At 39.8% G+C, this 15298-nt stretch overlaps 1 protein-coding gene across 2 annotated transcripts in view; it reads right to left on the bottom strand.

Annotated features, from left to right (window-relative positions):
* UBAC2 (UBA domain containing 2) overlaps window positions 1-15298 on the bottom strand; it is a 152319-nt gene that overhangs the window by 38865 nt on the left and 98156 nt on the right. The window lies entirely within an intron of this gene.

The raw sequence follows: 15298 nt of genomic DNA, 5'->3' as shown, positions 1-15298 counted from the left end.
TCCTAGGTAAAAATGAGAATGGCTATTCCTTTGTTAAAGACAAATCTTTAATTTTGTGAATTTGATTCTTAGGATAAGTTATTCACACCAAATTAGAACATATTTGACAAATTTCTGTCTAACAAGAGAAAAGTACACTTTAATGTTTTACTAATAAAACTTAAATTAACTAATTAGGCAAAAATTTATTGAGCATCTGCTATATACCAGGTGTTGTTCTAGGCACTTAAAGTATAGCAGAAGACAAGATAAATAAAGCCCTACTCTTACAGAGGTAATCGTAATCAATACAGAGATTGGACAGTAAACAAGCAAACACACAAAACAATTCCAGACAAGATCTATGAAGGAAATAAAATAAGGTGACTTGGAGCAAGGACCTTCTTTAGGTCGGGTGGAAGTGACACTTGAGCAGAGTTCTTAAGGATAGCGAGGTGCCAGTGATTTGATGAACTGGAGGAAGAACGTTTCAGGCAGAGAAAACAGTGAGTGCAATGCAGGAATGAGCTTGGGAGTATCCATTAGAAATCTTAGTGGAGCTATCAAGAGGGTTGTTGGATATAAAAATCTGGAACTCAAGAGAAAAGTTTGCAGAGATAAAGATTTGGGAATCAGTGGTATAAGACTGTGTTTAAAGCAACAGGACTACAGGAGATAATGAGGGCGGGGGACGTTATTACAGAGGAAAGAAGAGGACTTAGGACTGAACCCAGGGTACACCAGCATTTTGTGGATGGACAGAGTAGGAGAAGCCAGTAAAGAAATCTGAGAAGGGGCTGCCAGTGAGAAGAAGGAAAACTAGGAGAGTTTAGTACCACTGAAGCTAAGAGAACAGTGTTTTAAGATGGGAATAGTCAGCTATGTCTAACGTAGCCCAGAGTTCATGTAAGACAGAGAGAGGAAGAAGATGACTGTTGGATTTGGCAACATTAAGAACCGTTTTGGTGCAGTGGTAGGAGCAAAAGACACACTGGAGGAGGTTGAAGAGTGAATGGAAAAGGACTTTTGGTTTCAAATAATTTCTATGCTACTTCTCTCAAAAATGGTACAAAACAACTAAGAAAACAAAAACAGAAACAAACTTCACATTCACTGAAACTAGAAAGCATCTGTAATCCTCAACCACACTAACAAAATGGAAAACACATTGAGTAGTTAGAAATACTTAGCATATGAGAAGGGTAAATCCAAACGAGGGAGAGGGTCCCACCCACCACCCCCACCCCCCGCCACGGACTCAGGGATTAGAGGCACCAGGTACTGTGAAGGTGGGAGTGAAGTGGAGGGTCACAGAACTCTGTGCAAGAAGCAACTCCAATGCCTCCCCTCACCCAGCAGAGCCCCCATCTACCCTCTCCCTTCTCTACGGGGAGAAGGTAAAAGCTCTGCAGGGCCTGCATCAAAGAGGCTCTGGAGCGGGCAGAGCAGGCCAACAGCGGAGGCCGGGGGCTCTACACATGTGGACTTCATACAGACAGAGAGGCCTTCCGTGTATGTCTCACAGAACTTCCAGAAGAAGACAACAGAAGAAATATAGGAAGAAAGGGACTATATTTCAACAGATAATAGCTGAGTTTTCCAGAATTAATAAAGAATATAGATACTCAGATTGAAAATGCAATAGTCCCAAGGTGGATAACATAATGAAATTTATATCTAGATCCATTATAGTGAAACAGAGAAAGAAATCCTTAAAAGTGTGAAGAAAAAAGAACAAAAGAGCGTAGCTCATTATATAAGGGTAAGTCACAACCCACAGCAGTCGCACGCTGACAGCGCACCCTGAGGAGAATTCAGGGTGAAAAATCCGGATGAGGCACTCTGTGCTTTAGATAAACACGCCCCTAGAGGGCTAGATGCATATCTCAGGAAGAATTTCAATGACCCCAGATTCTTGCACCTTCACATACAAAGAAAAGCACTAAAATTAACTTGAGATTCTGCTCTTTCTGATTGGCGGTAATCTTTGACTGAGATGTATGCTTGACTAGATGTATTTCACAGCCAAAAAATTCATAATTTGTTATACTGGCGCCTCCCCTACTTCTTTGGAGCGGTTCCTCAGAGCTATGGCCCAGGCTACAGTCCTCAGTAAGACGCTGAATAAACCTTAAACTCACAACTCTTATGTTGTGCGCTTTTCTTTAAGTCAACAAAAGTAACCAGAGATCAAATACTGACTGCCTAGAGGAAGGAAAAACAATGAGCTGCGAGCAGACAACAGCAACAAAAACAATGAGATACTTAGGAATAAATTTAATAAAAAATATATAAGGCCTTTATAGAAAACTAAAAAACTATAATAAGGGACATTAAAAAAAACCTCTAGTAATAAACAAAGATGTCATAACATCACATCTACGAATGGGAAGATGCAAAATTGTTAAGACATCAATTTTCACCGTATTAATATATATATTCAATATAATACCAAAGAGACTCTTGGGGTTTTTTGGTTGGAACTTAAATAACAATCCTAAAATTTGTATGGAATATTAAGGTTTAAATTTTTAGAAACATAATGTTGGGAAAAAGAGGCTGGACCCAAAAGATTGCATACATTATGACCCCACTTTGTAAATGGATCAGTCAAGTGGAAAAACCATAAAGCGAAGCATGGCGGTGATGACCATCTGCGGTGCGCCAGGAGAGCAGTCACAGAAGGGAGGGGCACCGGGGCTCCGGGGGCCGGCAGTGCTCTGACCTGCACAGGGTTTTGCGGGTGCGTCCGCTTCATAGTGATTTGTTTGGCTTCATAACATTTATAGTTGACGCACAGTTGGGTGTGTGTTATGTATCACAATAAAAAGATTTAAACATAAAGAATAAGTGATCCAGAAGAGTCAAGATAATTTTTGGGAAACATAATAAGGCCTATCAGATTTCAAAGTATGCTATAAAGTCTGAGTGATTAAAACAGTGTGGTCTTTACGGAGAGCTACTCAAATCGATGTAAAGAGCAAGAGCAGAGAAAAAGACTCGAGTACAAGGCACCTGGTTCACAGCAGAAATGGGTGCGTTAAACGGGAAAAAACATACACGGGCCACACATAAGGATAAAGACAAAACAGCTCTCCCTTCCTGACACCACACATAAATTCCCAATGGATTAAGGACACAAATATAATTTATAAAACTGTAAATCTTTCTGCACAAAATACAGAAGGAACATCTTTTTGGCACTGGGATGAGGACGGATTTTTAAATAAGAAACATAAAGCCCAAACTATAAAAGAAAACACACATTCATCTACTTTACAATTTAAAAGCTACAGTGGGGGACTTCCCTGGTGGCGCAGTAGATAAGAATCCACCTGCCAATGCAGGGGACACGGGTTTGAGCCCTGGTCAGGGAAGATCCCACATGCCGTGGAGCAACTCAGCCCGTGCGCCACAACTACTGAGCCTGCGTTCTAGAGCCCGTGCTCCTCAACCAGAGAAGCTACTGCATGCCCGCACACCACAACGAAGAGTAGCCCCGCTCGACGCAACTAGAGAAAGCCCGTACACAGCAACAAAGACCCAATGCAGCCAAAAACAAACAAACAAATAAATAAAAGCTACAGGGGGCCAAAAGTTACCATAAATGAAGGGAAACACGACAAGAGCCTGGGAGAAGGTCCTTAGGATTCTTGTCCTCAAGAAAGGTAGCGTCGGAACATAAAGAAACTATCCATTTGTAAGAAGACAGTCAACCCAACTCATAAAGCAGATGAAAAGGCAATTTCAGAAAAGGAAATTCCAATGTCCAACAAGCACATGAATGGACGTTTATCCTCACTTGCCTTCAGAGAACTGCAAATCTTCACTGAACAATGTTAAACATAGTAAAAATTAGCAAAAATGGAAAAACCTGGTTTCAAGTTTTCGTGAGGATGAGGGGGAACTGAGAATTCTCCCACAGTCCTGAGGGAAGGCAAAGTGGCCCGACCACTGGGGAGAGCAATTTGACAATACCCAGCAGAGCCGCCAAAGGTATATTTCAGGAAATTCTCAATTGCAAAGCTCTGTGTAACAGCTAGGGAACAGTGTCCCAGGAGAGGAATGGTTAAAGAGTGGTTTATTCATCCCACAAAATACTAAACAGCAGTTAAATACACTCGGTGTACATGTATTAATATGTTTCTAAAAAGGTATTACATATTGTATTCATCTTTTTGCAAAACTTCAAAACACAACATGCTAGTATTTACTGCTTATGGACACATACTCATGTAGTAAGTACAGAACCACGGAATGTGGTTTCTTCTGCAGCAGGATGATAAGGGAAGAAGGAAGGGGAGGCGTCGGGGGCAGCACTCTCTGTAACAAATATATATATATGTAATAAAGAAAGAGACAGGAAGTAAATATGGCAAAAATATATAATGAATTGGAGGCGAGGAAGTAAGGATTCCTTTTCTGAAGATCTGGATAAAAAGGAAGATAGAAAATGGACCTGTATAACAGCAAAATCACACTGATTTAGCTGAAGATAGCAAAATGTTGTTATAAATATAACGAAATATGAAAAAAATTGATCAAATCAGAACTGTGAGATTTGAATTAGGTGAAAAATTAAACACTTGTATTTTTTAGTCTCAAAGCGATTGTGAATTTGTCCACTTGTCCGGAGTTGTGTTAACTTCATGTATTTGGAAAATGTTGGTGTATTTGGAAGCTGTCATTAGGCACACATACACTGCCCCTTTTATCATAATAAAGAATCCCTCTTTGCTCTGAGTAATACTCATATAGAAATCTATTTTGTCTTATATTAATATGGCCATTTCAGATTTGTATTTCCATGATTAATCTTTCTTCATTCTTTTTCAACCCTTTTTGTGTCTGTGTTTAAAGTGTGTCTTGTAGACGCCATATAGCACTTTCTTACTTTTAAATCCAGTCTGACAATCTCTGCCTTTTGATTAATGTGTTTACCTATTCACACTTAATATACTTACCTGGACATAGTTGAATTTTGCTGTTTGGTTCTATCTCATTTGCTTTTTGTTCCTCTTTTCTTACTTCCTTTTGTGTTGAGCAAATATTTCTTAGTATTTCATTTTAATTTGTTTAATGGAATTTTGTTAGCAATATCTCATATTTTTTTCTTGTGTTTGCTCTAGGGATTACAATACACACATAATGTGTTTAGAGTTAATACTGAATTACTTCAATTAAAATATAGGAAATTTCAAGAGTATAATTCTATTTAACATCACCCCCATTCACTGTGCTACTTTTCTGTCTTAATTATGTTATACCTATATACGTTATAAACCCATTAATACAGTGTTATTTATGCTTTATGAAATCATATACCTTTTAAAGAAATACAGAAAAAAATAACGACAATGTATAATTGTTGCCTGTACTTAAGGAGCTCACAATTTAGTAAGGGGGCGGGTTCTTAATGGGGGGGGGTTTGGTCATAGATTCCTTCAGGGAATTGATGAAGGCCGAAGATTTTCATTCTCTTGCCCATATCTATCCCCTCACCATCACATATACAGTTATGAAATTATGTGTTCAATATTAGTAGGAACGTCCTATGAAGAATTAGGACATCCTACCCAGTAATAAACAAATGCACGGCTGCAAATTCTGGCGGGGATAAAGTAGGGCTTTTGTGCTCATTGGCTTAAAGTTCTATTCTAAGGGTTACTTATTTGAATGTATGCTCTGGAAGGGGAAGAATTTTGGTTGGTTTTGATCACTGTTTTGCCTCTGCACCTAGAAGAGCACCTGCTGGGAGAATCGTGAATGAATGAATAGTCCAAAAAACCCCCAAAATGTCATCTTAGATTCTTTTAAAGAAAATTGGAAAGGTGCCAGTAGACACACTTTTTTGGTCCTAAGTTCATATTTCCCATGTGACAAAAAGGTAGAATTCACCTGTCCACACCTCTGATACACCAGCATGACCCCAAGCTGTCAGACAAATAAAGTGCTACTGTAAAATGTTTCAGGTGGTGAAATTAAAATTCATATTTTAAGGCAAGAAAAGAAAAATTTAAACACAAAATTTTCTCTGCCCGTTTTGTCCTCCTCCACCTCCTCTAGTGTGCTCTGTGCATCTGCATTATGTGTTAGCCAGACCTACCCTACGGCAGAAATACCTGCTCAACCACAATGCTCAATCTTTCTCCTTCTGGCGCTACTATGTAACTCCTCAGATGATAACACTCCTTACTCAATCCTGTAAATGGCCACAATGACCCACCACTTGCCTTGTACACGCAGACACCTTAGATGAACTTTATGTACAATGCCAACATATCATTTTCCTTAGAGATTGGTGCAGAATAGACTGGTCAGACAACCTGGGGAGATACTGGGCTGCACCTTAGCTCTTAGTTTAGATACTGACTTATGACCTTATTAATTTTACTGGCTATATTACTTGTATTCTGCCTATTTTACAAGATTATTGTTTTTTTGCATTACCAAATGTGTGCTAAAATAAATGATGATTAGGTGACTTGAAACCACTGACCAAACATACAGTCCTATAAGATCAATGATTGTAACAGTGTGACTCTGGATACGGGAAGAAGCAACAAGAGGGAACCATTTCCTAGACCATAACAGACTAGTGAGACAGGAGGTCCAGAGGCTTTTGGCTACTGTTAACAGGGCCTAGTCCAGTAATAGCACTGAGTAGCCTATCAATGAAATCCTCCTCTGACCTGGGAATGAGCATTCCTAAGCACAGTGGGAAAAACTGGTCACGAAATGCCTCCCAAACCTTAGTCAATACTAAGACTGAAAGGGAAGGGACTGTAGAATAAACAAAGTTGCCCACCATCCAGTTCTCCAAGAATCAAGTCATTAGCCACTGCAGTCGCTGACCTACAGCAAGTAGCACACTCTGAAAGGATTTCAAGGCGAAGTTCAGGATGAAGCACTTTGTGCTCTGGGAAAACTGACAGAACTGGATCTTAAGACAGTTAGATATTTCAGGAGAAACTGTTGTAAACTTAGTTTCCTGCACCTCTGCATACTTAGAAAAACACTAAGACCATTAGCTAAGGTATCTGTTCCTTGCAAATAGCAGGAGCCTTCTAGTAAGATGTGTGCCTGACTGCATGTGCTCCTTCGTCACAGTCACACGTGTATCGGCCTCCCCCTTCTCTCTGCGGAAGTTCTCAGAGCTCTCTGAAAGGCTGTCTCCTGGGTTATAATCCTTGGGTTGGCTCAGATAAAAATTTCCATGCTTTCTTAGATTGACTATTGATTAATTTTTTGGTCAACACAGGTATTCACACAAAGGATTAAAATATAAAGAGCTTTAAGAATTTAGTTTCCTATAAATACTTGATAATCACATTACCAACCCTTCTTATCCTGGGACTTCTGAATGATAGTTTTCTTGAAACCCCCAGAGTTTGTGAAAAAAGAGGCTTTAAAAATAGACCACCTGCTGGGATTTGCAGTGTCAAGAGGCCAGGGGAAATCCTAAGGGAGAGGTCTGGCAGGCCCTCAGAGCCCGGAAGCCCAAGATCAAGCTGAGAGGCCCAATGGCAAGGGATGAAGCAGTGGCAGTGATCTCGGGCAGGCCAGGACTCAGGGCCAGGATGCTCAGATACAGTGGAAATGAACAAGCGGGCTGTGTCTGTGAAGGGCAGGGAGAGCTGGAACCAGAGCATTCAAGCAGCAGGAGTTGGGAACCCCGGCCAGGTAAAGGGTCCCAGAGGTGAAGCAACCAGAGAGCATTCCGGACCTCTTGCAGTTGAAAGTCCAGGCCAAAGGGAATAAAGAATTTAATTTGCTGTGTGGAAACATGTGAAACTCCCTTGATTACAGAGAGTAAACCTCAACTGTCCTCTGGTCTTGTTTAGTGTTAGCATGAAACCACAGCCAGCGGAGATGAGAAACCATGACCTGGCACCAGCACTCAGGTTTCTGTTGATCTCCTTCTCCAGTCACCTGTGGCTGAACAAAAGCCTACCTGGCAAACTACACTGCCAGGGTCCTAGTGAACCACAGTCCCAACATTCAAGAAACTTGTCATCTAATGGGACAGTAGGACAAACACAAGGGGCTGCTTTCCTGGGGGAGAGCATTGCCGTCACAAGATAAAGAGGAGCTGAGGGAACAAACGTTCCCTTGTATCTGGACCCCTTCATGCAGACTTCATATTCACTCAAGTCCCGAGGAAACCAGGCCCACTGAGGCCTCACGTATTCATTCAACACATATTTTACTGAACTTCTATAAGGTGCCAGGCTGTGTTCTAAACACTGGGATACAGCAGGAGGCAAAACAAAGAAAATCCCTGCTCTAACGAACCTTACATTTTCCTGTTCCTTCTCCTTCACTGAAAAACACTAAAGAAAGAAGGAAGGAACTTTGGAAATTACTCATTTTATTCTGCAAAGAGTATGTACACAAGTTAGAAACGCCCCAAGTTATTTGTGCCACTTGTGATTAATTATGAAATGACTGTTGTTTTCGTGACAGAGTCATGTGGCGTTAAGCACTTATTGAAAGAGTCTTGCTATCTTGTTCTTTGTCAAGTACAAGAGTGATTCAGATGAATTTCCCATAGCCCTCTTTTCTCTTTCAATATTATTTTAAAGTATCTATTTAAACACTGGGTATCCTTCTGATTCTTGAAAAGTTGAATACGAATAACAGAATTAATTAACAGAATTAATTAAACTAATAATAGATTATTTGTTTCTAACAAATTGTCTTAGAAAGCTGCTCTAAGCTTTTTCTTTCAGAAAATCATGCGTCAAGAGGATTAGGTTAACTGCATAAAGCAGAAAACTGCAAATAACAGTGGCTTAAATACAACAGAAATTTATTTCTCCCTCAGGTTAGAAAAGCTCCAACCATCTTAACTGCATTCCAGGCAGCGGGGAGAAGAAAATGAGGAAGAACAAAAGGACAAAAGGCTACTTTAAGGAGCCTTCCTAGAAGTCCCACCAATACGTATGTTTATAGCTCATTAGCCAGGATGCCAGGATTTAGCCTGATAGCCATACCTAGATGCAAAGGAGACTGGAAAACGTGATCTTTTAGTTGGCGGCCCTGCTGCCTCAAATAAGATGAAGGTTCTGTTACGAAGGAAAAAAATACATTGGGAGACAGCTAGAGTCTCTAGCACATGGAAAAAAGTCTTAATCAAATGCTAAAATGTAAATACCTTTGAATTTCCCTTTCAACAAGGAGACCACCTCCCTTTAAACTTATATTCACTTTCATAAACTGATTCAACAAACTAAAATCGAGGGGAAAACAGGCTTATGTTAAAAATTTGCTTCTTACATTGGACTAAAAATAACAAATTAAAAATGAATGTAAAGATCAAGAACAACTTACACATTTACAGATAGAGACTCAACAGGGAAAAACGAAATCCTTTTTTAAGACCAGGAACAAGGCAAGGATGTCTATTCACCACTCTTATTTAACATTATACTAGAGGTCTTAGCTAGTGCAATAGGCAAGAAAAATAAAAGGCACAGATTAGAAACGAAGAAGTAAAACATATAAACCAAACCTATTTCCTGATGACTTGATCATATATGTAGGAAACCATAAGGAATCCACAGAAACAACAAATTCAGCAAAACTACAGTATACAATAGCAATATACAGAAATCAACTGCGTTTCTATATACAAGCAGCAAACAAAATAACTCCATTTAAAATAGCATCAAAACCCCACAAAAAGGAATACATTTAATGAAAGATGTGTAGGGCCTGTACATCGAAAATTTAAAAATTAAAAAGGGGAATTAAAGAATTACTAGAAAAATGTAGACATATTATGTTTATGAATTGGAAGACCCAATATTGTTAAAATAGTTGTACTAGTTATCTATTACTGACTAACAAATTACCCAAAACTCAGTGGCTTAAAACAATAAGCATTTATTATATGTACAGTTTATGTGGGTCAGAAATCTAGGGACTGCTTAGTTGGGTGGCTGTAGCTCAAGGTCTCTCATGAGGCTGCAGTCGAGATGTCAGCCTACCTGCCTTCATCTGGGACTCCTGACTGGGGCTGAAGGACCAGCTTCTAATGTGGCTCAGAAACACAACTGGCAAGTCAGTGCTGACTGCTGGCAGGATGCCATCATTCTTTGCCATGCAGACCTCTCCACAGGGCTGCTTCAGTACCCTTGTGACATGGCAGCTGGCTTCCCCCAGAATGAGTGACCTGAGAGGGAGCAGGATAGAAGTAACGTGCCTCTTATCATCAGCCTTTTGGAGTCACACTCCATCCCGCCATATTCTATTCATTATAAGTGAATCGCTAAGTATAGCCCACACTCTAGAAGAGGGAAATTAAGCTCCATCTCTTGAAGTATAAAATAATCTGTGGCCATATTTTAAAATATCAAAATGGCAATCCTTCCTAACTGATCTATAGTTTCAGTGCAATCTCAAGCAAAATATTAACTGTATTTTTTCTTTTTTGAAGGAAATTATAAGTTGATTTAAAAAGGCATATGGAAAGTCAATGTTCCTAAAATAGCTTGACCAGTTTTGAAAAAGATGAACAAAGTTGGAATACTTATGTTACCTGGTTTCAAGACTTACCATACTCAAAAGTACTCAAACAGTATGGTACTGGCATGAGAACAAACATATAAATCACTGAGATAGAAAAGAAAGTCAAGAAACAGACTCACACTGGTCAACGGACTTTCAACAAAGGTGCTAGGGTAATACGCAAAAGAGAAAAGAGTCTTTTCAACGTTGATGGAACAATGCTAGATATCTGTATGGAAAAAAATACATCTCAACCCTTAACTTCACAAATATTATACTCAAAGTGGATCTTAGGCCTAAATGTAACAGCAAAAACCATTAAATTCTAGATGAAAACATAGGACAAAATGTTTGTGACATCAGATTAACAAATATTTCTTAAGATACCAAAGCACAAACTATTTTAAAAACTGAAACACTGAATTAGTCAAGTTAAAACTTTTGCTTATTGAAAGTCATAGTTAAGGAAACGAAGAGGCAAACCACAGACTGGTATAAAATTTTTACAAAATATATCCAACAAAGGGCTTATATCCAGAATATAAAAAGAACTCTTTTGATGTAATTATAATACAAATGTAACCCAACGAAAAAGTGGGTGAAAGACTTGAACAGACACAACACAAAGGAAGATATACAAATGGCTAATAGTCACAGGAAAAGATGCCCAAATCCCTAGTCATTAGAGAAACGCAAATTAAAACCACAAGATATAATTACACACCACCTAGAATGACTGAACTTAAAATGACTGACAATGCGGAGTTCTGGCAAGGAGGCGGAGGAACTGGAATGCTCACGCACTGACGGTGGAAATGCAAAATGGCACAGTCACTTTGTAAAATAATATGGTACCATATATTTTTCATATGATAAATTCTAGCAATTCTACTCCTAGGCATTTACCCAAGAGAAGTAAAAACATATGTCCACACATAAATGTGTATACAGATCTTCACAGCAGCATGAAAAAAATGTTTAGGGTGACGGGACTGTTTTCTATCCTGATTGTGGTGGTTACAAAACTGTATACAAGGACCCAAATTCACCAAACTGTACAATTCAAATTGGTAAATTTTATTGCATGTAACACTTTAATGAACAAAAAAGAAAAAAATTTTTCAAAAAAAAGTAAATGTGAAGATCTAGAAAGATTAAGACATTTCTGGATGTATAATTCTCCTCTTAAACTTTATAAAAGAGGTGGGATTTTCGGAGACTAAAACCAATCTTTAGCAATAAAAAACTTCTGATACCTTAAAAATATTCCAAGCTAACATAAACTAACATAAGACTTTCTGATAATATGCTGTTGTTTATAATGAATATATTCAAAATCTCATGCACTAATTTTTACCATAGTTCTTTACCGGAGGTTAAAGTCAAGATATAGGAAAAATATCAACACAATCAGCTGCAAAGAAGAAGGAACACTGGACATTTCTATTAAAAAAAATCAGTTTAAAGAGATAATCAAAACCGACTCAAGACTTTCCATCTCCTGATAGGAAAACAACGTAAAGACCCTGCGAGAAAATGCTCTGTGGGGCAACTGCCATGTAATCTACCAGTAATCATCTAAAATGAAAATGCATGCGTGTTTTTCTTGCTAACCTCTTCCTTATCTCCATTTCTTTTTCCTTTGACCAGCAGCAGTACTGACCCAGCTCAATATGTTTTATACTATCCTTTACGCTTTCTCAAAGCCATCCTTTACTTCGTTTTCTTGTACATGACAATGCCAGAAACACAAGACAAAGAGTTTGTTGAAGGTGAGGTTTGAGCTGCATTTTTAATCCATCATATGGAGGACCAGTTAAATATCTTTGATGATATTAGAGAAGAAAGTACAGTATAGCTATAGACAGAATTCTTCATAATAGGGAGAAGGCAGAGGCTGCCAACAGGATAAAGTTTTCTTGGATATTGGTCGGCCCACAACATTTTTAATGAAGGCTGCAGGAAGCTGCTGTGGATATGTGTCTTTCAGCACCTCTGGGTACTTTTAAAACTTCTTCATGACCAAGATCTCCCTCCAGAATCGTGTCTCCGTTGACGATGATCAGGGCCTCATCTTGGTGGTATAGTCAAGGGAAGATCTAAGAACAGCTTTGTACCTAAGTGTCTTGTGGTTGAAACAGACATGGATGAGAGCCTTGAAATGTGCAGTGGAAGGCAGTGAACCCACTGAACTGCCAGAACACCTGGCCTTTGGTCCTGGCTCTATGATCCATCAGCTGTGCAACCTCAACTTCAGCCTCCTCATCTTTCAGATGGTAAGCCCAGGTTCTCCACCGCCGTAGAGAGAGTGTCAAGAACCTAGTGAGGCAGTACACGCTGACAGCATCCCAACGATCACAAAGAGCTACAGCGTTTTATTGCACAGAAATAATTATTTTGATAATACTGAATTCTGAAACTCAACAATTAGTTATAGACTAAAGATAAAATGCCAGACATTTTGCTAGGCACTGGGGATTATAAAATAAAGAATAATGTATAGTTTCTAAACTGAAAGGGCAGACTCAGAAAAGGCTTCAGAGTGAGAACTTAAATGAATAAGTTTTTTTCTAGGAAAAGAAGGCATCTAATGGTGAAGGAATGGATGTAGTTGGAAGAACCTGCATATGGTTATGGAAAGCCACCTCTTAAGAGCACAGACACCAAAGCTCCAGTACCTGCATTTGAATGTTGTCTCCACTACTTATCAGTTATTCTTGGCAAATAACTTAAGTTCTCTGTGCCTCAGTTTCTTCATCTATAAAACGGGGACAACAGTTCCTACATCATCAGGTTTTCAGGAGGACTAATTAAATAATATTAGTAAACTGCTTAGAAAAGAGCTGTATTAGTCTGCTCTCTCTAGGTTATACTGTGGTAACAAATTATCCCAAATTTCAGTAGCTTATAACAAAGGTTTATTCCTCACTCATCTTACATGTTGGCCACAGCCCTGATCCGTGTGTCTTCTTCATTCTGGGGTCTGGGCTGAAGGAGCAGCTTCTATACGTCACATGCTTTTCTCATGACAGAAGGAACAGAGCAATGGCAGAACCACACAATGGTTCTTAAAACTTCTGCTTGTGAAGCATTCATCACTTCTGCTCATGGTCCAGTGGCTCATGTAAGTCACAGAGTAGAGTCTGATGTTAGCAGGGCACGTAGAGGCAGGCCTTTCAGGGAGGTGCCCACAGAGACGGGCAGCAAATATTCTCAACAAACAAAACAGTTGAAGAAACAACATCATCTACCACAAGTGCCTGGTACATAGTAAGAGCCATGTGTTTGTTAAAGACAAATAAGTGATGGCACAGAATCCTGAGACAGCACGAGGCGCCGGGAAGAGCAAGACGCTCAGTGTCCCTGGAGCGCAGGGTCCAAAGGGCTGAGAGAGGGGCCTGAGGAGGCCTAATTCTGAAAGCCTCCAAAAGGTTTTTGCCTAAAGAAAGGTAAGTTAGTAGAAGGTAAGTTACAGTAATGAAAATTTTATAGCTATACTTTATGAGGCACTTCTCTGACAGTTTTATCAAGACATTGGCATGATTTCATCTGTTCTGCAGTGAACATTTAAAAGTCTACTAGTCACTCCCCGTGTAACACTTGTCTAATAAGACATTCTGTCAGCCCCGGACTGAGTTGTAATTGTCATGACAAGGCAGAGGACAGAAGGTTTTGGGACAGGGGAAGGGGGCACAGAGAGGAAGGGAGGGAAAATGGGGGGAGAGAGAAGGTATGAATGAATCAATGAACGAGAGAGAGAGAGATGTACAATGGATTGATAAGCACTCCATTTGGTGTTGGGATTGTAAATACTGTGTTATATAAGAAGGTGAAAGCACCCTCTAAATATGGCTGTTTCTTAAGGATCCACTGTCATCTTCCACTTCTACACTAGGTTCTTTCACAAGTCCAACCCACCTCACAGCTCTAACCAGCCTTGACCTCCCTCTGCAGCTTCTGTCCTCATTTTCTTTTTCTTTTTATAAATTTATTTATTTATTTTTGGCTGCGTTGGGTCTTCGTTGCTGCGTGCAGGCTTTCTCTAGTCGTGGCGAGCGGGGGCTACTCTTCATTGCAGTGGCTTCTCTTGTTGCGGAGCACGGGCTCTAGGTGCACAGGTTTCAGTAGTTGTGGTGCGTGGGCTCGGTAGTTGTGGCCCACGGGCTCTAGAGCACAGGCTCAGTAGTTGTGGCGCACGGGCTTAGTTGCTCTGAGGCACATGGGATCTTCCTGGAGCAGGGCTCGAACCTGTGTCCCCTGCATTGGCAGGCGGACTCTTAACCACTGCACCACCAGGAAAGCCCTGCCCTCATTTTCAATGAACTGCTAGAAAATCATCTTAGTCCCTAAAGTTCAACTGAAAACCTTGGGCATCAGATGAGTTACCTGACCTGCTACACTGTACCCTTCTTTTGGTGAATTGGGAAAAGAAATCTAAGGGAAGCAAGAATAAGGAAGAAGAAAAGGAAGCATGAAGAGCAGAGAAAGACGTGAAAAGCAGGGCAAGGCTCAGAGGACCCAACTCCCCATCCTCGTTCACCCGAGATGCAGGTCAGGATTCGAAAACTTACTCCAAAGAAGTTCTGATTTCCATAGCAGATTATGCTAATTCCATTAAGCTTTCTCCTTGATGATATACCATGACTTGGAAAGCCCATCAACATAAGGTTCTGTTTGATGCTTTTTCTTTTACAGTTACCATAAGACAATGTTTTATTTTTTTTTGTCTTTAAAACTCTTGTTGGGGGAAGACAGACAGACAAATCACAGCCCACAAATGAGCCATCCTGACTCCTTCAAGGTTGCT

The sequence above is a fragment of the Globicephala melas genome, chromosome 18 (assembly GCF_963455315.2).
Source record: "Globicephala melas chromosome 18, mGloMel1.2, whole genome shotgun sequence".
NCBI classification, from domain to species: domain Eukaryota; kingdom Metazoa; phylum Chordata; class Mammalia; order Artiodactyla; family Delphinidae; genus Globicephala; species Globicephala melas.
The sequence above is the reverse complement of the archived record's forward strand: the minus strand, read 5'-3'. Positions and strand labels throughout refer to the sequence as shown.